Here is a 24,804-nt window from a genome sequence, read left to right as displayed (position 1 = left end):
TCTAACAGAGATTGGTATTGATTGGTATCACGGTTGTTGGAGATGGTGTCTGAGAGGGAGAATCATTTGGGAAAGCTTAAATTTAGATGATGTGTCAATTTTATTTTGTAATGCATGGAGGCCTAGTGGTTTTCTCATATTCAATTTATTATTTGACTCATTGCTTTATTATATATATTTTTATTTTTTGCGTAGCTGAGAACCTCAGACAAGGTTATGTATTTACATGCTCATGCTTTAACAAAAGATAATGTATTATTTTTTGTTTCTATACCGAACTAGATATTTTACTCTTATGAAATACTAGAGATGTTTGGTGTAGGTGATTAGGAAGTTTTATTTTTTAATTATTTTTTATTTTTTTATTTAAAAATATTTTTTTTTGATAATCGACTGTTGATATTATGTTCCATATGTCCTTTTTAAGTTTTTGGTGCTTATTAAAGCACCAGAGGGGGGTTATGTGGGAGAAATTAGGTACATATATGGATAAATATATTGTCCTATATAATGGCATTTGCCATTCTGGTAAGGTACATTGTCTATTGTATAGGACAGGAAGCCAGAGTGGGGCATGGGAGAGGGCAACACCTAGGGCAGCTGGACATACAAAGGTCAGAGGTTATCTAAGGAGGGGGTCAGCCAAAGGACCAATTGATGGATTACAGACATCAATCACATCACAGGAGACAAGTCTGTTTGATCTTAGACAACCATATGAAGAGAAGGCGACCAGAACAGCTAGGCACCCTAAAGCTAAAGGAGATGAAAGACACCAAAAGGGACACATGGAGTTAATTACAGGGTATGAACACAGGCCACAGGAAAGGGGATGTATAGTATTTTTAGTATAGCTGAGCATGCTAAAAACAGAAGAACACATAGTCTGCTGACCCTAGATAACACACAAACAGGAGAACGCATTAAGCTGAGTGAAGGGTCAAAGCAAGGGTCTTGTCACCATTAGGATCTAATGGAAAAGCAGATGGGGGTGTTATTGGGCTGAACAAGCAGGAAGCACGGATTGGGATGTAACTTAATTTGCATATGGGAGGGACTTATATGGTAGGTGTATAACTCAGAGCGAGGGCTCTGAAAAAGTGTGTGTGTTCCGCGGACCGCTCCGGCTTATGATACTGTTGTATTAAAAGTCTATATGATTTTCACAAAGTTCTTGGTTGTGTCATATTTGAACCGATTTGCCACTACATAGGTCAAACCGTTCTGAAGCTATAGACATTTGTATGAGAAGACAGATTTTAGGGATGTGTCATGTTTGACAAACATTGCTCTCGCTCTGCCACATTTCACCAAAAATGCAGAGGTGTAACATCAGCAGTTATGGTAGGACTGAGAAGCATCCAGTGCAAAATGTGTGACATTTCTAATTTAAAACTGAGAGATTCCAATGTTTTTTTGTTTTTTTATTCACATACCGGTGCGTCAATCGGATCAAATGAAATGAGATCCAATTGATTTTGATGTCTACTTTTTAATTGTTAAAATCTACATTTAGCTCTTTTTCTTCATTTGTTTCTTGCTGTTACAGCTAATGAAGATTGAATCTGAAAGACTCAGGAGATGAATTACAGAGTATTTGAACTGAAACCTGGTCAACTGCTTGGAAGATAGCTATGCTCACAAGTATACCACCAACACTCACGTGATCCACTGTGGCCTGGCAACATCGACCTGTCAATGCATATTCTCACCGTCATTGCTGGCGACTGCAAAACAATGTCTTGAAATAAATGGCTCGTTGGTCTAGGGGTATGATTCTCGCTTTGGGTGCGAGAAGTCCCGGGTTCAAATCCCGGACGAGCCTTTTGAAGAGCCTTTAACAATGTGAGACAGGCGGATCTTGGGCAACTGGTTGGAGGGGCGACTGCTACCACTGGAGTGCAGGACCAGGTGGACAAGTGATTAAGGCAATGGACTGCTAATCCATTGTGCTCTGCACTAGTGGGTTCAGCATCGCACAACATGCATTAATTTCTTCCTTGGTTAAAAAACCTGTCCTTTTACCGGGACATAGGTTACCTTCAGACGAGTCCCTTGACACTTGTGGGGGTCGTAGAGCAAAACTGAGAACAGCATTGTGTTTGTGAGAGTCTCCCCTTTCCAAAGAATGGGCAAACTATTTTGTAGGTGTGGGAGAAATTAGGTACATATATGGATAAATATATTGTCCTATATAATGGCATTTGCCATTCTGGTAAGGTACATTGTCTATTGTATAGGACAGGAAGCCAGAGTGGGGCCATGGGAGAGGGCAACACCTAGGGCAGCTGGACATACAAAGGTCAGAGGTTATCTAAGGAGGGGGTCAGCCAAAGGACCAATTGATGGATTACAGACATCAATCACATCACAGGAGACAAGTCTGTTTGATCTTAGACAACCATATGAAGAGAAGGCGACCAGAACAGCTAGGCACCCTAAAGCTAAAGGAGATGAAAGACCCAAAAGGGACACATGGAGTTAATTACAGGGTATGAACACAGGCCACAGAAAGGGGAATGTATAGTATTTTTAGTATAGCTGAGCATGCTAAAAACAGAAGAGACACATAGTGTGCTGACCCTAGATAACACACAAACAGGAGAACGCATTAAGCTGAGTGAAGGGTCAAAGCAAGGGTCTTGTCACCATTAGGATCTAATGGAAAGCAGATGGGGGTGTTATTGGGCTGAACAAGCAGGAAGCACGGATTGGGATGTAACTTAATTTGCATATGGGAGGACTTATATGGTAGGTGTATAACTCAGAGCGAGGGCTCTGAAAAAGTGTGTGTGTTCCGCGGACCGCTCCGGCTTATGAATACTGTTGTATTAAAAGTCTATATTGATTTTCACAAAGTTCTTGGTTGTGTCATATTTGAACCGATTTGCCACTACATAATTGGCGAGCTTGCCAGGAGAATTAGGGACTGAATAACGTTCTTGGCTGGCAGCGGGATCTTTGGACGATCTGGGCAAACAAGGGTGGCCACCCAGCTAAGGTAAGACAACAGTGAAATGTTTGCGTAGATCGCTTCAGAGATCCTGCCTCAGCAAGAGGAGCGTCAAGTAGGTCTCTCTCTCTCAAATTTCCTAAAAACTATAGAAACGAAAGAACTTTTTGAAATTCAATGAATTTGCATGCATGTGTGTAAGCTTGGAAATTGTATAATGAATGTGCATGCATGTCTAGTGAGTAAGTAGGTGGGGGCTGTGAACTTCGCTGGTGTAGGGTGTGTTATTCTGGCATGTTGGGGCTGGGATTGGGCACAGGGTTACAGCTATCTGCTTATAAGGTTTGAATAAAATAAGTAGTTATAGAAGTCCTGCGATACCGCTTCAAAATATTTACCAGAAGGTCTGAATGGGTAGGTTACTTTATTGATAAGTAATCCTGCGATACCGCTTCAAAATATTTAGCTGAAGGACTGAATGGGTAGGCTACTTTATTGATAAGTAGATAGATAAACATTCATGGCTACCGCTTCAAGGAAAAGGTCTGTACGGATGAGTATTTAGAAAATAAATACACATGGCTACCGCTTTGAAATGAAGGTCTGTACGGGTGAATATTTAAAACACAGAAAGAACGCTGGCCTGATTGTGCGACGTTCAACTGAAAAAGGAAATCCTGCGAATATAAAACGCTCCGTCTAGCTAAACGGGGGTTTATAAATCAGTAGGTCGCGCCACGATATTGCTCTAACGTAGAATAAAGATCAATACGGGGTGGATGAATAGGATATGAAGACAAGCTGATCCGATTAGACAGTAGTCTCGTCATGTCGTAAAAATCCTATAGGATAATACCAGTTTATGTAGAGGAAGTGTATTAAACTAGGGGATAAACTATAGGTCGTTTTTAGGTAAAAACGAAGGGTATGCGTGAAAAATCCTATAGGATAATACCAGCTTATGTAGAGGAAGTGAATTAAGTTAGGTAATAAACTGTTTTGTTTTTAGGTAAAGACAAAAGGATTGAATGAATGCTGTAATATAATTATTTGTGATGAATGAGCAGATTAGAAAGAAGAGGAAGAACAGGCTGTGTGTCTGTGACCAACTGGGAATGCGCAGGCCTCTCTGACAGTTAACTAAGTGTAATTTGAGAAAGAGAGCGCATTTAACTCTCACTGGGAAGAGGAACGAAATCGATAAATATTGGGCAAGATAAGTTATACATAAGCATAAAACATTGACTGGATAATGAGTTAAAAGACCATTGTAAAAATTACAATAGGTGTTAAAAAGAGGTATTAAACAAGGCATGGATAGTATAAAACGGATGCGAAGTAGGAAGAAATAACTTAAAAATATACAGATAAACTAAAATATACTGGTTAAAATAAATCTAGGCAAAAGTGAGAATTGCATGAAAATAGAAGTCTAGAACACATTAAAAATATCACGAGCCCTGTAAACGAAATAGGAGGCTGCAATTTAAAAATAGCCTCAGGAATTAAACAGTAAAATAGGCTAAGAGAGAATATAGCAAGCGGATAAATAAAGAGATAAGAAAGTGCAGACATTATAAATAAGCTGAATTAGAAGGAAAATTATATGAAATAGGATTTAATACATTGAATAAAGTTAAAGTAATAGTATAAGCAAAGATAAAAACACAGTGATATTTGAGGTGCTGTACTAGAATAAGACATTAAGGCTTCTGTAGTATTCAGTAATACAGTTGTAGACATTATAGAGTAGGTTTTAATAGGAGGTATTAAGTGATGTGACTAATAAATTATTATTTGAGAAAGTAGGGTAGATCTACCTTGGAAAATAGTAAATAAAGTATATAATGCGATGGGAGAGTTTAGGAAAAATAAATAGTGGCATGGAAACAAATGGACTGTTTCTCCCGGGAATATAGAGATAGCGAAATTTAATAAAGCCATAGAGTCGCTGAAAGAAGCGCACGTTAATTCTACCAATTCGATTTGAATATGAAGGAGCGGTTTGCTACAATGTAGGGCAACATTACCCGGTAAACAGGATAAATAAAATAATGAATTGGAACGATCACATAAAACTATAACAAGAAGCTTAACTTACCAGCGTTTTAATGTTAATTAACATTATATCATCAGAAATACATTACGATGGGGGAAGTGTAAGAAGTTGTAGAGCAGGGCTAACTAGTGTGGGGGAAAATTAGTGTAAGATGACACTGGAATGCGATAGCAGAGAATGCAGAAATACAGGAATTTACACCCGTTTTAAAAGAACAACAACTGATCGTTCTAAGGTTAGTACGAATGAAGTTTTCACCAAGCGGTGTATAGTCTCTGATTAATCAAAAAGTGGTTCATAGAGAGTACAGTTTATGTGATGAAATACGTACTAGATCACGTTTTACCTAACTTATAGTAAGGTACCGATGTAATTTACAAATAGCCCCACTCGGAGTCGTTTTGCATTAAAATGGCGGTTTCAGTGGTGATAAAATGCGTGGAGAAGTTGTTATTAGCGTCAAAATACGGAAAATAAACGTATATGAAAAATCACAAGCGTGGTAAAAATAGTTAGAAGAAAAGCAAATTGTAGAGTATGGGTGTATTCAATTTCTAAGGGTAGGATACAGATGGCCGAGCAGGGGGGAATTGTGCGTTCTGTGTATGGCTGGAGCTTCTGTCGCATGCTCGGGAAATGTAAGGGGATTTTAGTATATGTAATACTATTAGCTTGCTGATTTAGAGGGTGGCATGGTGAATGTTAACGAAATGTACATTTCTTTTCCAGAAAAAAAGGGGTTACATGTTCTCTGGTCAAAATGTCATTGGAAACTGTAGTACTGAGGAAAGCAGTTAGAGATATTTTGGCCACTAAAAATCTTAGTATCTGGTTAAGGCTATAACTGGAGTTTCGGATAAGTGAGGCCGGCTCATGTGTATTCTTGGCCTATATGCGATAGTGGGTTTCCTTTGGAAGGGTTTTTTCAGTTCAGTTTCAAATTGGGTATGCAGAAGGATGGAAATGTTTTTGAAAATGTATTTGGGTTGTTTCTAAAGAAAGGAGAGTGGAAACATTTTAATGGTGTCAAATGCCCTGAACCCTAAGAATTTCCCTTGAAGATTGATCAACTTCACTAGAAATTGTTGGAACAAGTGGGATTTAATTATAAAATGATTGAGAAACACCAGTCTCTATTCAAAGTGTACAATCACTTTGAAATTCCATTATTTCCTTGGGAAAAAGATGAAGAGTTGTAATCTTGAATTGACTAGTTATTCAAATAGGTTTATTTTTATTTAACATGGGGTTATAGGAGAACATATCAGTTCCCTGGGGTTATGGTCTTTGGGTAAATACAAAATGTGCTTTGTTCATGCTACATATAAAATGGAAATATATGTAAACAAGGGATAACAGTTACTCCAAATAGGTTATTGGAGTGGGGGTTTCTGCAAGGGTTATGATGATAACTACATAATCTGTAACTCATCTGAGAGATCGCTAGTAGAATAAGGGAGTTATCATGGAAATGTAATGTCAGACTGCATTAATGCTTGGGAGAGACTATCATAACACCAAGTGGGTGTGAAACTCAAACCCACCCTACTGGCTGAATAGTGTGGGACAACTGTGTCTGATGACCTGTGAACTGTATCTGGAATGATATGTACTGGGAGAAGAAAGACTAAAGGGGATTGGGATAATGACCTTTTATTACTAGGCCACTCATGACAGAAAAACAGAGGTAAAAGGGTGCATGGTAAAATAGATATTACTGGTACTAAAAGTTTTTAGTAAAATGTTAATTATTAAAGGGATGATGAATTGAATTGAGAAGGTCAAATTTGAGTTAAAGTAAGCACTAAGGACTGTTATTTTGAATATTGGGTTGGACAATTAATAAACAACATTTAGTTATGTTTTGAATATAGGACTGTTTAAATTTACTAGGCCTAGGGAAGCTCTGGAAACTAATCCTGAGACAGGTTGATTGACAGAACTTGCAGAATATTAAATTAAAGGTTTTTGTTTCTTTTATTTTACAATATCATTGTAATTGGAGTAATAAGTAATTTAATAAAAAGTATAGTCTGTTGTGTGATAACACCCAAGGATGAAGAAGACATTACAAATAGTGGTAATTTATAGCAAATATGCAGTTATTATAATTTACTTTACCATTTTTCTTGTTTGGTCAATTTATTTTTGGTTTGAGGAAAATAAGAGTGTATATTTTTCCTGAGGAGGGACTGATATAAATTGACTAAAAATGATTTGAGAATGTTTAAGTATGTATCAAACTATGGAAGGAAATTAGAAGTAGTGACTTATGTGTTATGGGTTAGAAAAACTGTAACTACATTGGGGGCTCATATGAAGGTTATGGTAACAAGGGGGGGTGTTATTTCTAGAAACAGTGTATATTGATAGACAAGATAATTCACAGAAAAGGAAGGACAGTTGGTCTTGTAAAAATATAGGGACAATTCTAAAAGTAGATAGAACATTACACACACCTAGATTATGGTAAAAGTAATAAGTAGTGGCATTTTGAAGAAGCTTAGGACTTAGTTTTGTTAGGATTGGATATTCTTCCAACTAGAAAACACTTGACTGATTACATGCAATTCTTGCAGCAGTTACGGTAGGGACCATAATTTGGCTATCATTATGAATATTTTTGTGGCAGGAGGCCAGGTATTTAAGACAGAATGTTTACATAGGGCTGTTATTTAAAAATTAAGATTTAGTGATCCTGCTATAAGAAGAAAGTCTGTTGTCAGGAAATAACCCATGTGTTAGTGTGTATGTCCTCAGGAAAAAACAGCACATAAGAGGCCAGATGGAAGGGCATAGGCTGAATTCTGGAGACTGAGTGTACATCAAGATACATCGGGCTGGGGATATACTTCTTACAGCACCTGCAGTGGTAAAGATTGTCATGTCTCTCTTTGGTGGGTGCATAAGTCTCACAAGAAGTAAAGTCCAGCTGAATAATGGGTGAGCTTGAAAACACCATGACAGAGGACGTGAAACAAACAAAAGAGAGAGACTAGATTCTACTGTAGACATACTGGGTTGAGTTTGGGGGTTATTTGTTTTATTTGATAATGTATCATGTGAATAAGGATATATGTTAGGGTAGTTGTACTCTAAACCACATGTTGAAGGCTCAATGTGGAAGCCCATTCCGTGTTGAATTACTTTAAGAAGCAATAATGTTGATTTAAGGTTATGCACATGTTTATCAGTTGAAACAGAGCAGATGGGGAACTAAGTAAAAAATGACATGGTTTGGGAACACCTCTCAGAACCTGCGGCCGAAAGGGGAAGACTGGATGAAAGCACGAGGAAGCCAATTAGGGCCTCCATTTTTGTGGAGTCCAGCAGAAAAGTATCCTGGAGGCATAGAGTCAGGTGAAGAGAGAGTGGGAATTGTCATGGTCTCAGATTTCAGTATTCATTAATACAGTCATGCATAACACATAACATTGTCAATACTGTTATGTTTTGTCCTTTGTTTTCCAAGTCTTATGTTTAGGAAACCAGATGGAGAAGTGTTCTCCAGCTTCAGCTGGAATGTCAGTTTGTGTGATGAGTGATGGAAGTAAGAGAATGTATGGTGTAATCATAGAACAGAGGCCATAAGTCTCTAAGTATGAATGCCCCACAGAAAGAAGGCAGAAATCTGAACCAGGATGAGAGGTTCCACATCTGATGATCCAAGGGGACCAGAAGGATCTCTCCCAGTGATACCAGGAGATCGAGTCTACGTTTGAGTGTTCCGAAGGAAGTGGGATCAGCCGAGGAGGGAAGGACCCTACGAGGTGGCAACAGCCACAAACACGGCCGTCCAAGTGAAAGGAAGCAAGACGTGGTATCATCTAAACCACTGCACCCGAGTCCCGACGGAGAGAAGGACACAACCATACAGAGATGAGGACACAGAGGATGCTGATTCACCAGAAGGGACCCCGGAGGGAGCAGGAGCAGCGGAATCGATCAAAGCGCCGGGGAGGAATCAAGAAAATGGCAGACCAGATACAACGAGTGCATCGGCTAACACACTCAGAAGAACCGACCAGGGAAAAAGAGCCTGAAAAGAAAAGAGACAAACAACCAAAGTTTCCTCCAGTATGGCCAGAAAGCCCAGAAGTGGGAGGGGGTAACATGTCTGCCACTCCTGATGATATACTTGTTGGGGCAGGCTTTGTTGACGGAAGCCTTCTACAGTGGGACCCCGAGGTATCGCCTAAAGAAGGGGAACATCTCTTCCCTGAAATGGACGCCTTCCCAGATGGAAGCCCAGTTCGGGCTGAGGAGGGAACAACATGCGAAGAGAGTGGAGGAGAAGCCTTATCAGGAACAACAAGTGAAGAAAGCAGAGGAGAAGCCTTACCAAGAGCAGAAGGAGAAATCTTGCAAGATGAAAGAAATGGGGATTTCCCCAAAATTGACTTTTCAGCTCTTGAATTGTCTCCATAATGAACAATTGAAGTTAGACCCATAGAAGAACAATGATATTGACATAACAGAAGTAACAGTGAACGCTAGAATAGCAACAACAGACTCACGCACAATCAAGATGTAGGGTGGAAACAGGAAGAGAAGAGAGGAACCAGTCAAACAATCTAAAAAGACTGACAAGGTTAGAATCTCTGTCCCACCTCAACATATAACTGAAACAGAAGAATAGAAGACAAAAGGATCAAACCCTTACCGGAGATTGCATTCGGTGGATGGACATATCATCGAACGAAGAGAGAAGTCATTTGGGACTCAAAAGGATGTGACCTGACGTTAACCAAAGAAGTAGACGAGTGGGTGCTCACCATGAATCAGATTGAACCAGTTGAAGGTGAAGAATTAATAGGTGAAATAATGAGAACAAGATTGGCTGAAGGGAGTAGTTCCTCAGTCATTCAGAATTGGTCTTACGCCAATACCTAAACAGGAAGAGCCTGTGGTAGCTAGAAAGCATCAGAACCAGGAGGGTTCTTTACTGACATTTTGAACTTTTTGACTAACTGTAATGACCTACCTCAAGATAAGAACATTGCAAAGATGACAGACACAGACATACCAGACTCTGAACCACTCAAGGACACCACATGAAATGAATAGTGAAGAATGAGTGGTACGATTAGGCTAAGTATACAGCAGAAATAAACATAGGAGGGACAATTGTATTTTGTGTAGAAAATCACCTTTGTCTGATCTTTTGATAGTACCTGAACCTGCATCATTTGAAGAATGCGTTAAATGTAAAATGTTCAATATTCAGAGAAAATACTACATTCCCTTGTGTGACATAGAATGTAGGATTGCTCGAGGGAGCACTAGAGGCAGAACCATATTAAATTAGACTGGGTTGGGAGTTCAAGGCAAGAGATGAAGTTAAATCTGGATTTGAATCTTAATTTTTGTGGATAACATCAAATAAGAACTTAGAGTGGATTAATTACATATACTATAACCAACAGAGATTCATTAACTATACTGACTCGGCTTTAACGGCGTTGGGGGAATAGGTACAGGATACCAGTAAAATGTCTTGCCAAAATAGACAGGCTCTCAATTGGCTTTTTGCAGAGAAGGGTGGAGTTTGTTATGTTCGGGGATGATTGTTGCACCTTTATTCCCAATAACACTGCGCCTAATGGATTCTTTGCTGTCGCTATGGCTAAACTTAAAGGGTTAAGAAAAGAGGTTAAGAAAAATGCTGGGGTGGACTCTCATGTTTGGGATTGGTTGGACTTAGCATTGGGGAAATAGGGAGCCATGTTTGCTAGGACGGCCTTTATGCTGGAAGGGGGGTTATTGGCTCTGGGTATTGTATTTTGTTGTGTTTTACCCTGGGTGAAATCACTTGTGATCCAGACAACGGTTAAACAGATGTTTGTAAGTAGAGCTGACACTCCGGTGATAGTTGATCCTGTGCCGGGTAGGCCAGGCCACTATACTGATGAAAATGGACAGTTATGCTGTCATTCCAAATTCATAAGAAAGTCAACTGATGCATATCCACAAAAAGGGTCATTTCCGTAGTAAGTACAAGAGGTGTTATGTAAGGTCTACTTTTGCTCACGGCCTTGTGTTTTAGTATGTTTTGTCAAATGTTTTTATAGGTATATCAATGAATATATCTGGTTTCTTTTAATTAAAAGTTAGTTTTGCCTTCTAAAATGCTAGGTTATATTTAAAAACATGTAGGTAACAGTGGGATATCCCGGTTACAAGTGTCTACGGACCATGTCCTTAATCTTCTAACAGAGATTGGTATTGATGGTATCACGGTTGTTGGAGAGGTGTCTGAGAGGGAGAATCATGTGGAAAGCTTAAATTTAGAATGATGTGTCAATTTTATTTTGTAACTGCATGGAGGCCTAGTGTTTTCTCATATTCAATTTATTATTTGACTCATTGCTTTATTATATATATTTTTATTTTTTGCGTAGCTGAGAACCTCAGACAAGGTTATGTATTTACATGCTCATGCTTTAACAAAAGATAATGTATTATTTTTTGTTTCTATACCGAACTAGATATTTTACTCTTATGAAATACTAGAGATGTTTGGTGTAGGTGATTAGGAAGTTTTATTTTTTAATTATTTTTTATTTTTTTATTTAAAAATATTTTTTTTGATAATCGACTGTTGATATTATGTTCCATATGTCCTTTTTAAGTTTTTGGTGCTTATTAAAGCACCAGAGGGGGGTTATGTGGGAGAAATTAGGTACATATATGGATAAATATATTGTCCTATATAATGGCATTTGCCATTCTGGTAAGGTACATTGTCTATTGTATAGGACAGGAAGCCAGAGTGGGGCCATGGGAGAGGGCAACACCTAGGGCAGCTGGACATACAAAGGTCAGAGGTTATCTAAGGAGGGGGTCAGCCAAAGGACCAATTGATGGATTACAGACATCAATCACATCACAGGAGACAAGTCTGTTTGATCTTAGACAACCATATGAAGAGAAGGCGACCAGAACAGCTAGGCACCCTAAAGCTAAAGGAGATGAAAGACACCAAAAGGGACACATGGAGTTAATTACAGGGTATGAACACAGGCCACAGGAAAGGGGAATGTATAGTATTTTTAGTATAGCTGAGCATGCTAAAAACAGAAGAGACACATAGTCTGCTGACCCTAGATAACACACAAACAGGAGAACGCATTAAGCTGAGTGAAGGGTCAAAGCAAGGGTCTTGTCACCATTAGGATCTAATGGAAAGCAGATGGGGGTGTTATTGGGCTGAACAAGCAGGAAGCACGGATTGGGATGTAACTTAATTTGCATATGGGAGGGACTTATATGGTAGGTGTATAACTCAGAGCGAGGGCTCTGAAAAAGTGTGTGTGTTCCGCGGACCGCTCCGGCTTATGATACTGTTGTATTAAAAGTCTATATTGATTTTCACAAAGTTCTTGGTTGTGTCATATTTGAACCGATTTGCCACTACATAGGTCAAACCGTTCTGAAGCTATAGACATTTGTATGAGAAGACAGATTTTAGGGATGTGTCATGTTTTGACAAACATTGCTCTCGCTCTGCCACATTTCACCAAAAATGCAGAGGTGTAACATCAGCAGTTATGGTAGGACTGAGAAGCATCCAGTGCAAAATGTGTGACATTTCTAATTTAAAACTGAGAGATTCCAATGTTTTTTTGTTTTTTTATTCACATACCGGTGCGTCAATCGGATCAAATGAAATGAGATCCAATTGATTTTGATGTCTACTTTTTAATTGTTAAAATCTACATTTAGCTCTTTCTTCATTTGTTTCTTGCTGTTACAGCTAATGAAGATTGAATCTGAAAGACTCAGGAGATGAATTACAGAGTATTTGAACTGAAACCTGGTCAACTGCTTGGAAGATAGCTATGCTCACAAGTATACCACCAACACTCACGTGATCCACTGTGGCCTGGCAACATCGACCTGTCAATGCATATTCTCACCGTCATTGCTGGCGACTGCAAAACAATGTCTTGAAATAAATGGCTCGTTGGTCTAGGGGTATGATTCTCGCTTTGGGTGCGAGAAGTCCCGGGTTCAAATCCCGGACGAGCCCTTTTGAAGAGCCTTTAACAATGTGAGACAGGCGGATCTTGGGCAACTGGTTGGAGGGGCGACTGCTACCACTGGAGTGCAGGACCAGGTGGACAAGTGATTAAGGCAATGGACTGCTAATCCATTGTGCTCTGCACTAGTGGGTTCAGCATCGCACAACATGCATTAATTTCTTCCTTGGTTAAAAAACCTGTCCTTTTACCGGGACATAGGTTACCTTCAGACGAGTCCCTTGACACTTGTGGGGGTCGTAGAGCAAAACTGAGAACAGCATTGTGTTTGTGAGAGTCTCCCCTTTCCAAAGAATGGGCAAACTATTTTGTAGGTGTGGGAGAAATTAGGTACATATATGGATAAATATATTGTCCTATATAATGGCATTTGCCATTCTGGTAAGGTACATTGTCTATTGTATAGGACAGGAAGCCAGAGTGGGGCCATGGGAGAGGGCAACACCTAGGGCAGCTGGACATACAAAGGTCAGAGGTTATCTAAGGAGGGGGTCAGCCAAAGGACCAATTGATGGATTACAGACATCAATCACATCACAGGAGACAAGTCTGTTTGATCTTAGACAACCATATGAAGAGAAGGCGACCAGAACAGCTAGGCACCCTAAAGCTAAAGGAGATGAAAGACACCAAAAGGGACACATGGAGTTAATTACAGGGTATGAACACAGGCCACAGGAAAGGGGAATGTATAGTATTTTTAGTATAGCTGAGCATGCTAAAAACAGAAGAGACACATAGTGTGCTGACCCTAGATAACACACAAACAGGAGAACGCATTAAGCTGAGTGAAGGGTCAAAGCAAGGGTCTTGTCACCATTAGGATCTAATGGAAAGCAGATGGGGGTGTTATTGGGCTGAACAAGCAGGAAGCACGGATTGGGATGTAACTTAATTTGCATATGGGAGGGACTTATATGGTAGGTGTATAACTCAGAGCGAGGGCTCTGAAAAAGTGTGTGTGTTCCGCGGACCGCTCCGGCTTATGATACTGTTGTATTAAAAGTCTATATTGATTTTCACAAAGTTCTTGGTTGTGTCATATTTGAACCGATTTGCCACTACATAATTGGCGAGCTTGCCAGGAGAATTAGGGACTGAATAACGTTCTTGGCTGGCAGCGGGATCTTTGGACGATCTGGGCAAACAAGGGTGGCCACCCAGCTAAGGTAAGACAACAGTGAAATGTTTGCGTAGATCGCTTCAGAGATCCTGCCTCAGCAAGAGGAGCGTCAAGTAGGTCTCTCTCTCTCAAATTTCCTAAAAACTATAGAAACGAAAGAACTTTTTGAAATTCAATGAATTTGCATGCATGTGTGTAAGCTTGGAAATTGTATAATGAATGTGCATGCATGTCTAGTGAGTAAGTAGGTGGGGGCTGTGAACTTCGCTGGTGTAGGGTGTGTTATTCTGGCATGTTGGGGCTGGGATTGGGCACAGGGTTACAGCTATCTGCTTATAAGGTTTGAATAAAATAAGTAGTTATAGAAGTCCTGCGATACCGCTTCAAAATATTTACCAGAAGGTCTGAATGGGTAGGTTACTTTATTGATAAGTAATCCTGCGATACCGCTTCAAAATATTTAGCTGAAGGACTGAATGGGTAGGCTACTTTATTGATAAGTAGATAGATAAACATTCATGGCTACCGCTTCAAGGAAAAGGTCTGTACGGATGAGTATTTAGAAAATAAATACACATGGCTACCGCTTTGAAATGAAGGTCTGTACGGGTGAATATTTAAAACACAGAAAGAACGCTGGCCTGATTGTGCGACGTTCAACTGAAAAAGGAAATCCTGCGAATATAAAACGCTCCGTCTAGCTAAACGGGGGTTTATAAATCAGTAGGTCGCGCCACGATATTGCTCTAACGTAGAATAAAGATCAATACGGGGTGGATGAATAGGATATGAAGACAAGCTGATCCGATTAGACAGTAGTCTCGTCATGTCGTAAAAATCCTATAGGATAATACCAGTTTATGTAGAGGAAGTGTATTAAACTAGGGGATAAACTATAGGTCGTTTTTAGGTAAAAACGAAGGGTATGCGTGAAAAATCCTATAGGATAATACCAGCTTATGTAGAGGAAGTGAATTAAGTTAGGTAATAAACTGTTTTGTTTTTAGGTAAAGACAAAAGGATTGAATGAATGCTGTAATATAATTATTTGTGATGAATGAGCAGATTAGAAAGAAGAGGAAGAACAGGCTGTGTGTCTGTGACCAACTGGGAATGCGCAGGCCTCTCTGACAGTTAACTAAGTGTAATTTGAGAAAGAGAGCGCATTTAACTCTCACTGGGAAGAGGAACGAAATCGATAAATATTGGGCAAGATAAGTTATACATAAGCATAAAACATTGACTGGATAATGAGTTAAAAGACCATTGTAAAAATTACAATAGGTGTTAAAAAGAGGTATTAAACAAGGCATGGATAGTATAAAACGGATGCGAAGTAGGAAGAAATAACTTAAAAATATACAGATAAACTAAAATATACTGGTTAAAATAAATCTAGGCAAAAGTGAGAATTGCATGAAAATAGAAGTCTAGAACACATTAAAAATATCACGAGCCCTGTAAACGAAATAGGAGGCTGCAATTTAAAAATAGCCTCAGGAATTAAACAGTAAAATAGGCTAAGAGAGAATATAGCAAGCGGATAAATAAAGAGATAAGAAAGTGCAGACATTATAAATAAGCTGAATTAGAAGGAAAATTATATGAAATAGGATTTAATACATTGAATAAAGTTAAAGTAATAGTATAAGCAAAGATAAAAACACAGTGATATTTGAGGTGCTGTACTAGAATAAGACATTAAGGCTTCTGTAGTATTCAGTAATACAGTTGTAGACATTATAGAGTAGGTTTTAATAGGAGGTATTAAGTGATGTGACTAATAAATTATTATTTGAGAAAGTAGGGTAGATCTACCTTGGAAAATAGTAAATAAAGTATATAATGCGATGGGAGAGTTTAGGAAAAATAAATAGTGGCATGGAAACAAATGGACTGTTTCTCCCGGGAATATAGAGATAGCGAAATTTAATAAAGCCATAGAGTCGCTGAAAGAAGCGCACGTTAATTCTACCAATTCGATTTGAATATGAAGGAGCGGTTTGCTACAATGTAGGGCAACATTACCCGGTAAACAGGATAAATAAAATAATGAATTGGAACGATCACATAAAACTATAACAAGAAGCTTAACTTACCAGCGTTTTAATGTTAATTAACATTATATCATCAGAAATACATTACGATGGGGGAAGTGTAAGAAGTTGTAGAGCAGGGCTAACTAGTGTGGGGGAAAATTAGTGTAAGATGACACTGGAATGCGATAGCAGAGAATGCAGAAATACAGGAATTTACACCCGTTTTAAAAGAACAACAACTGATCGTTCTAAGGTTAGTACGAATGAAGTTTTCACCAAGCGGTGTATAGTCTCTGATTAATCAAAAAGTGGTTCATAGAGAGTACAGTTTATGTGATGAAATACGTACTAGATCACGTTTTACCTAACTTATAGTAAGGTACCGATGTAATTTACAAATAGCCCCACTCGGAGTCGTTTTGCATTAAAATGGCGGTTTCAGTGGTGATAAAATGCGTGGAGAAGTTGTTATTAGCGTCAAAATACGGAAAATAAACGTATATGAAAAATCACAAGCGTGGTAAAAATAGTTAGAAGAAAAGCAAATTGTAGAGTATGGGTGTATTCAATTTCTAAGGGTAGGATACAGATGGCCGAGCAGGGGGGAATTGTGCGTTCTGTGTATGGCTGGAGCTTCTGTCGCATGCTCGGGAAATGTAAGGGGATTTTAGTATATGTAATACTATTAGCTTGCTGATTTAGAGGGTGGCATGGTGAATGTTAACGAAATGTACATTTCTTTTCCAGAAAAAAAGGGGTTACATGTTCTCTGGTCAAAATGTCATTGGAAACTGTAGTACTGAGGAAAGCAGTTAGAGATATTTTGGCCACTAAAAATCTTAGTATCTGGTTAAGGCTATAACTGGAGTTTCGGATAAGTGAGGCCGGCTCATGTGTATTCTTGGCCTATATGCGATAGTGGGTTTCCTTTGGAAGGGTTTTTTCAGTTCAGTTTCAAATTGGGTATGCAGAAGGATGGAAATGTTTTTGAAAATGTATTTGGGTTGTTTCTAAAGAAAGGAGAGTGGAAACATTTTAATGGTGTCAAATGCCCTGAACCCTAAGAATTTCCCTTGAAGATTGATCAACTTCACTAGAAATTGTTGGAACAAGTGGGATTTAATTATAAAATGATTGAGAAACACCAGTCTCTATTCAAAGTGTACAATCACTTTGAAATTCCATTATTTCCTTGGGAAAAAGATGAAGAGTTGTAATCTTGAATTGACTAGTTATTCAAATAGGTTTATTTTTATTTAACATGGGGTTATAGGAGAACATATCAGTTCCCTGGGGTTATGGTCTTTGGGTAAATACAAAATGTGCTTTGTTCATGCTACATATAAAATGGAAATATATGTAAACAAGGGATAACAGTTACTCCAAATAGGTTATTGGAGTGGGGGTTTCTGCAAGGGTTATGATGATAACTACATAATCTGTAACTCATCTGAGAGATCGCTAGTAGAATAAGGGAGTTATCATGGAAATGTAATGTCAGACTGCATTAATGCTTGGGAGAGACTATCATAACACCAAGTGGGTGTGAAACTCAAACCCACCCTACTGGCTGAATAGTGTGGGACAACTGTGTCTGATGACCTGTGAACTGTATCTGGAATGATATGTACTGGGAGAAGAAAGACTAAAGGGGATTGGGATAATGACCTTTTATTACTAGGCCACTCATGACAGAAAAACAGAGGTAAAAGGGTGCATGGTAAAATAGATATTACTGGTACTAAAAGTTTTTAGTAAAATGTTAATTATTAAAGGGATGATGAATTGAATTGAGAAGGTCAAATTTGAGTTAAAGTAAGCACTAAGGACTGTTATTTTGAATATTGGGTTGGACAATTAATAAACAACATTTAGTTATGTTTTGAATATAGGACTGTTTAAATTTACTAGGCCTAGGGAAGCTCTGGAAACTAATCCTGAGACAGGTTGATTGACAGAACTTGCAGAATATTAAATTAAAGGTTTTTGTTTCTTTTATTTTACAATATCATTGTAATTGGAGTAATAAGTAATTTAATAAAAAGTATAGTCTGTTGTGTGATAACACCCAAGGATGAAGAAGACATTACAAATAGTGGTAATTTATAGCAAATATGCAGTTATTATAATTTACTTTACCATTTTTCTTGTTTGGTCAATTTATTTTTGGTTTGAGGAAAATAAGAGTGTATATTTTTCCTGAGGAGGGACTGATATAAATTGACTAAAAATGATTTGAGAATGTTTAAGTATGTATCAAACTATGGAAGGAAATTAGAAGTAGTGACTTATGTGTTATGGGTTAGAAAAACTGTAACTACATTGGGGGCTCATATGAAGGTTATGGTAACAAGGGGGGGTGTTATTTCTAGAAACAGTGTATATTGATAGACAAGATAATTCACAGAAAAGGAAGGACAGTTGGTCTTGTAAAAATATAGGGACAATTCTAAAAGTAGATAGAACATTACACACACCTAGATTATGGTAAAAGTAATAAGTAGTGGCATTTTGAAGAAGCTTAGGACTTAGTTTTGTTAGGATTGGATATTCTTCCAACTAGAAAACACTTGACTGATTACATGCAATTCTTGCAGCAGTTACGGTAGGGACCATAATTTGGCTATCATTATGAATATTTTTGTGGCAGGAGGCCAGGTATTTAAGACAGAATGTTTACATAGGGCTGTTATTTAAAAATTAAGATTTAGTGATCCTGCTATAAGAAGAAAGTCTGTTGTCAGGAAATAACCCATGTGTTAGTGTGTATGTCCTCAGGAAAAAACAGCACATAAGAGGCCAGATGGAAGGGCATAGGCTGAATTCTGGAGACTGAGTGTACATCAAGATACATCGGGCTGGGGATATACTTCTTACAGCACCTGCAGTGGTAAAGATTGTCATGTCTCTCTTTGGTGGGTGCATAAGTCTCACAAGAAGTAAAGTCCAGCTGAATAATGGGTGAGCTTGAAAACACCATGACAGAGGACGTGAAACAAAACAAAAGAGAGAGACTAGATTCTACTGTAGACATACTGGGTTGAGTTTGGGGGTTATTTGTTTTATTTGATAATGTATCATGTGAATAAGGATATATGTTAGGGTAGTTGTACTCTAAACCACATGTTGAAGGCTCAATGTGGAAGCCCATTCCGTGTTGAATTACTTTAAGAAGCAATAATGTTGATTTAAGGTTATGCACATGTTTATCAGTTGAAACAGAGCAGATGGGGAACTAAGTAAAAAATGACATGGTTTGGGAACACCTCTCAGAACCTGCGGCCGAAAGGGGAAGACTGGATGAAAGCACGAGGAAGCCAATTAGGGCCTCCATTTTTGTGGAGTCCAGCAGAAAAGTATCCTGGAGGCATAGAGTCAGGTGAAGAGAGAGTGGGAATTGTCATGGTCTCAGATTTCAGTATTCATTAATACAGTCATGCATAACACATAACATTGTCAATACTGTTATGTTTTGTCCTTTGTTTTCCAAGTCTTATGTTTAGGAAACCAGATGGAGAAGTGTTCTCCAGCTTCAGCTGGAATGTCAGTTTGTGTGATGAGTGATGGAAGTAAGAGAATGTATGGTGTAATCATAGAACAGAGGCCATAAGTCTCTAAGTATGAATGCCCCACAGAAAGAAGGCAGAAATCTGAACCAGGATGAGAGGTTCCACATCTGATGATCCAAGGGGACCAGAAGGATCTCTCCCAGTGATACCAGGAGATCGAGTCTACGTTTGAGTGTTCCGAAGGAAGTGGGATCAGCCGAGGAGGGAAGGACCCTACGAGGTGGCAACAGCCACAAACACGGCCGTCCAAGTGAAAGGAAGCAAGACGTGGTATCATCTAAACCACTGCACCCGAGTCCCGACGGAGAGAAGGACACAACCATACAGAGATGAGGACACAGAGGATGCTGATTCACCAGAAGGGACCCCGGAGGGAGCAGGAGCAGCGGAATCGATCAAAGCGCCGGGGAGGAATCAAGAAAATGGCAGACCAGATACAACGAGTGCATCGGCTAACACACTCAGAAGAACCGACCAGGGAAAAAGAGCCTGAAAAGAAAAGAGACAAACAACCAAAGTTTCCTCCAGTATGGCCAGAAAGCCCAGAAGTGGGAGGGGGTAACATGTCTGCCACTCCTGATGATATACTTGTTGGGGCAGGCTTTGTTGACGGAAGCCTTCTACAGTGGGACCCCGAGGTATCGCCTAAAGAAGGGGAACATCTCTTCCCTGAAATGGACGCCTTCCCAGATGGAAGCCCAGTTCGGGCTGAGGAGGGAACAACATGCGAAGAGAGTGGAGGAGAAGCCTTATCAGGAACAACAAGTGAAGAAAGCAGAGGAGAAGCCTTACCAAGAGCAGAAGGAGAAATCTTGCAAGATGAAAGAAATGGGGATTTCCCCAAAATTGACTTTTCAGCTCTTGAATTGTCTCCATAATGAACAATTGAAGTTAGACCCATAGAAGAACAATGATATTGACATAACAGAAGTAACAGTGAACGCTAGAATAGCAACAACAGACTCACGCACAATCAAGATGTAGGGTGGAAACAGGAAGAGAAGAGAGGAACCAGTCAAACAATCTAAAAAGACTGACAAGGTTAGAATCTCTGTCCCACCTCAACATATAACTGAAACAGAAGAATAGAAGACAAAAGGATCAAACCCTTACCGGAGATTGCATTCGGTGGATGGACATATAATCGAACGAAGAGAGAAGTCATTTGGGACTCAAAAGGATGTGACCTGACGTTAACCAAAGAAGTAGACGAGTGGGTGCTCACCATGAATCAGATTGAACCAGTTGAAGGTGAAGAATTAATAGGTGAAATAATGAGAACAAGATTGGCTGAAGGGAGTAGTTCCTCAGTCATTCAGAATTGGTCTTACGCCAATACCTAAACAGGAAGAGCCTGTGGTAGCTAGAAAGCATCAGAACCAGGAGGGTTCTTTACTGACATTTTGAACTTTTTGACTAACTTTAATGACCTACCTCAAGATAAGAACATTGCAAAGATGACAGACACAGACATACCAGACTCTGAACCACTCAAGGACACCACATGAAATGAATAGTGAAGAATGAGTGGTACGATTAGGCTAAGTATACAGCAGAAATAAACATAGGAGGGACAATTGTATTTTGTGTAGAAAATCACCTTTGTCTGATCTTTTGATAGTACCTGAACCTGCATCATTTGAAGAATGCGTTAAATGTAAAATGTTCAATATTCAGAGAAAATACTACATTCCCTTGTGTGACATAGAATGTAGGATTGCTCGAGGGAGCACTAGAGGCAGAACCATATTAAATTAGACTGGGTTGGGAGTTCAAGGCAAGAGATGAAGTTAAATCTGGATTTGAATCTTAATTTTTGTGGATAACATCAAATAAGAACTTAGAGTGGATTAATTACATATACTATAACCAACAGAGATTCATTAACTATACTGACTCGGCTTTAACGGCGTTGGGGGAATAGGTACAGGATACCAGTAAAATGTCTTGCCAAAATAGACAGGCTCTCAATTGGCTTTTTGCAGAGAAGGGTGGAGTTTGTTATGTTCGGGGATGATTGTTGCACCTTTATTCCCAATAACACTGCGCCTAATGGATTCTTTGCTGTCGCTATGGCTAAACTTAAAGGGTTAAGAAAAGAGGTTAAGAAAAATGCTGGGGTGGACTCTCATGTTTGGGATTGGTTGGACTTAGCATTGGGGAAATAGGGAGCCATGTTTGCTAGGACGGCCTTTATGCTGGAAGGGGGGTTATTGGCTCTGGGTATTGTATTTTGTTGTGTTTTACCCTGGGTGAAATCACTTGTGATCCAGACAACGGTTAAACAGATGTTTGTAAGTAGAGCTGACACTCCGGTGATAGTTGATCCTGTGCCGGGTAGGCCAGGCCACTATACTGATGAAAATGGACAGTTATGCTGTCATTCCAAATTCATAAGAAAGTCAACTGATGCATATCCACAAAAAGGGTCATTTCCGTAGTAAGTACAAGAGGTGTTATGTAAGGTCTACTTTTGCTCACGGCCTTGTGTTTTAGTATGTTTTGTCAAATGTTTTTATAGGTATATCAATGAATATATCTGGTTTCTTTTAATTAAAAGTTAGTTTTGCCTTCTAAAATGCTAGGTTATATTTAAAAACATGTAGGTAACAGTGGGATATCCCGGTTACAAGTGTCTACGGACCATGTCCTTAATCTTCTAACAGAGATTGGTATTGATGGTATCACGGTTGTTGGAGAGGTGTCTGAGAGGGAGAATCATGTGGAAAGCTTAAATTTAGAATGATGTGTCAATTTTATTTTGTAACTGCATGGAGGCCTAGTGTTTTCTCATATTCAATTTATTATTTGACTCATTGCTTTATTATATATATTTTTATTTTTTGCGTAGCTGAGAACCTCAGACAAGGTTATGTATTTACATGCTCATGCTTTAACAAAAGATAATGTATTATTTTTTGTTTCTATACCGAACTAGATATTTTACTCTTATGAAATACTAGAGATGTTTGGTGTAGGTGATTAGGAAGTTTTATTTTTTAATTATTTTTTATTTTTTTATTTAAAAATATTTTTTTTGATAATCGACTGTTGATATTATGTTCCATATGTCCTTTTTAAGTTTTTGGTGCTTATTAAAGCACCAGAGGGGGGTTATGTGGGAGAAATTAGGTACATATATGGATAAATATATTGTCCTATATAATGGCATTTGCCATTCTGGTAAGGTACATTGTCTATTGTATAGGACAGGAAGCCAGAGTGGGGCCATGGGAGAGGGCAACACCTAGGGCAGCTGGACATACAAAGGTCAGAGGTTATCTAAGGAGGGGGTCAGCCAAAGGACCAATTGATGGATTACAGACATCAATCACATCACAGGAGACAAGTCTGTTTGATCTTAGACAACCATATGAAGAGAAGGCGACCAGAACAGCTAGGCACCCTAAAGCTAAAGGAGATGAAAGACACCAAAAGGGACACATGGAGTTAATTACAGGGTATGAACACAGGCCACAGGAAAGGGGAATGTATAGTATTTTTAGTATAGCTGAGCATGCTAAAAACAGAAGAGACACATAGTCTGCTGACCCTAGATAACACACAAACAGGAGAACGCATTAAGCTGAGTGAAGGGTCAAAGCAAGGGTCTTGTCACCATTAGGATCTAATGGAAAGCAGATGGGGGTGTTATTGGGCTGAACAAGCAGGAAGCACGGATTGGGATGTAACTTAATTTGCATATGGGAGGGACTTATATGGTAGGTGTATAACTCAGAGCGAGGGCTCTGAAAAAGTGTGTGTGTTCCGCGGACCGCTCCGGCTTATGATACTGTTGTATTAAAAGTCTATATTGATTTTCACAAAGTTCTTGGTTGTGTCATATTTGAACCGATTTGCCACTACATAGGTCAAACCGTTCTGAAGCTATAGACATTTGTATGAGAAGACAGATTTTAGGGATGTGTCATGTTTTGACAAACATTGCTCTCGCTCTGCCACATTTCACCAAAAATGCAGAGGTGTAACATCAGCAGTTATGGTAGGACTGAGAAGCATCCAGTGCAAAATGTGTGACATTTCTAATTTAAAACTGAGAGATTCCAATGTTTTTTTGTTTTTTTATTCACATACCGGTGCGTCAATCGGATCAAATGAAATGAGATCCAATTGATTTTGATGTCTACTTTTTAATTGTTAAAATCTACATTTAGCTCTTTCTTCATTTGTTTCTTGCTGTTACAGCTAATGAAGATTGAATCTGAAAGACTCAGGAGATGAATTACAGAGTATTTGAACTGAAACCTGGTCAACTGCTTGGAAGATAGCTATGCTCACAAGTATACCACCAACACTCACGTGATCCACTGTGGCCTGGCAACATCGACCTGTCAATGCATATTCTCACCGTCATTGCTGGCGACTGCAAAACAATGTCTTGAAATAAATGGCTCGTTGGTCTAGGGGTATGATTCTCGCTTTGGGTGCGAGAGGTCCCGGGTTCAAATCCCGGACGAGCCCATTTGAAGAGCCTTTAACAATTTGAGACAGGCGGATCTTGGGCAACTGGTTGGAGGGGCGACTGCTACCACTGGAGCGCAGGACCAGGTGGACAAGTGATTAAGGCAATGGACTGCTAATCCATTGTGCTCTGCACTAGTGGGTTCAGCATCGCACAACATGTATTAATTTCTTCCTTGGTTAAAAAACCTGTCCTTTTACCGGGACATAGGTTACCTTCAGACAAGTCCCTTGACACTTGTGGGGGTCGTAGAGCAAAACTGAGAACAGCATTGTGTTTGTGAGAGTCTCCCCTTTCCAAAGAATGGGCAAACTATTTTGTAGGTCAAACCGTTCTGAAGCTATAGACATTTGTATGAGAAGACAGATTTTAGGGATGTGTCATGTTTTGACAAACATTGCTCTCGCTCTGCCACATTTCACCAAAAATGCAGAGGTGTAACATCAGCAGTTATGGTAGGACTGAGAAGCATCCAGTGCAAAATGTGTGACATTTCTAATTTAAAACTGAGAGATTCCAATGTTTTTTTGTTTTTT

The 24,804-nt window shown here is 39.1% G+C and overlaps 2 long non-coding RNA genes and 3 other non-coding genes across 5 annotated transcripts; all 5 read left to right on the top strand.

Moving 5' to 3' along the window:
* The first annotated feature begins 134 nt into the window (after positions 1-134).
* On the top strand, positions 135-2,402 carry LOC118956451. Its single transcript, XR_005046001.1, has 2 exons — positions 135-477; positions 2,165-2,402. It is a non-coding gene; the product is annotated as an uncharacterized LOC118956451 (long non-coding RNA).
* trnap-ugg lies at positions 1,754-1,825 on the top strand. Its single transcript has one exon. It is a non-coding gene; the product is annotated as a tRNA-Pro (tRNA).
* Positions 2,403-2,813: 411 nt separating the features above from the next.
* Positions 2,814-23,613, top strand: LOC118956450. The gene is made up of 2 exons (XR_005046000.1): positions 2,814-11,694; positions 13,385-23,613. It is a non-coding gene; the product is annotated as an uncharacterized LOC118956450 (long non-coding RNA).
* Positions 12,973-13,044, top strand: trnap-ugg. The gene has a single exon. It is a non-coding gene; the product is annotated as a tRNA-Pro (tRNA).
* Positions 23,614-24,195: 582 nt separating the features above from the next.
* trnap-ugg lies at positions 24,196-24,267 on the top strand. Its single transcript has one exon. It is a non-coding gene; the product is annotated as a tRNA-Pro (tRNA).
* Positions 24,268-24,804: the final 537 nt, after the last annotated feature.

Source organism: Oncorhynchus mykiss, unplaced genomic scaffold (genome assembly GCF_013265735.2).
Source record: "Oncorhynchus mykiss isolate Arlee unplaced genomic scaffold, USDA_OmykA_1.1 un_scaffold_421, whole genome shotgun sequence".
NCBI lineage: Eukaryota > Metazoa > Chordata > Actinopteri > Salmoniformes > Salmonidae > Oncorhynchus > Oncorhynchus mykiss.
The sequence above is the reverse complement of the archived record's forward strand: the minus strand, read 5'-3'. Positions and strand labels throughout refer to the sequence as shown.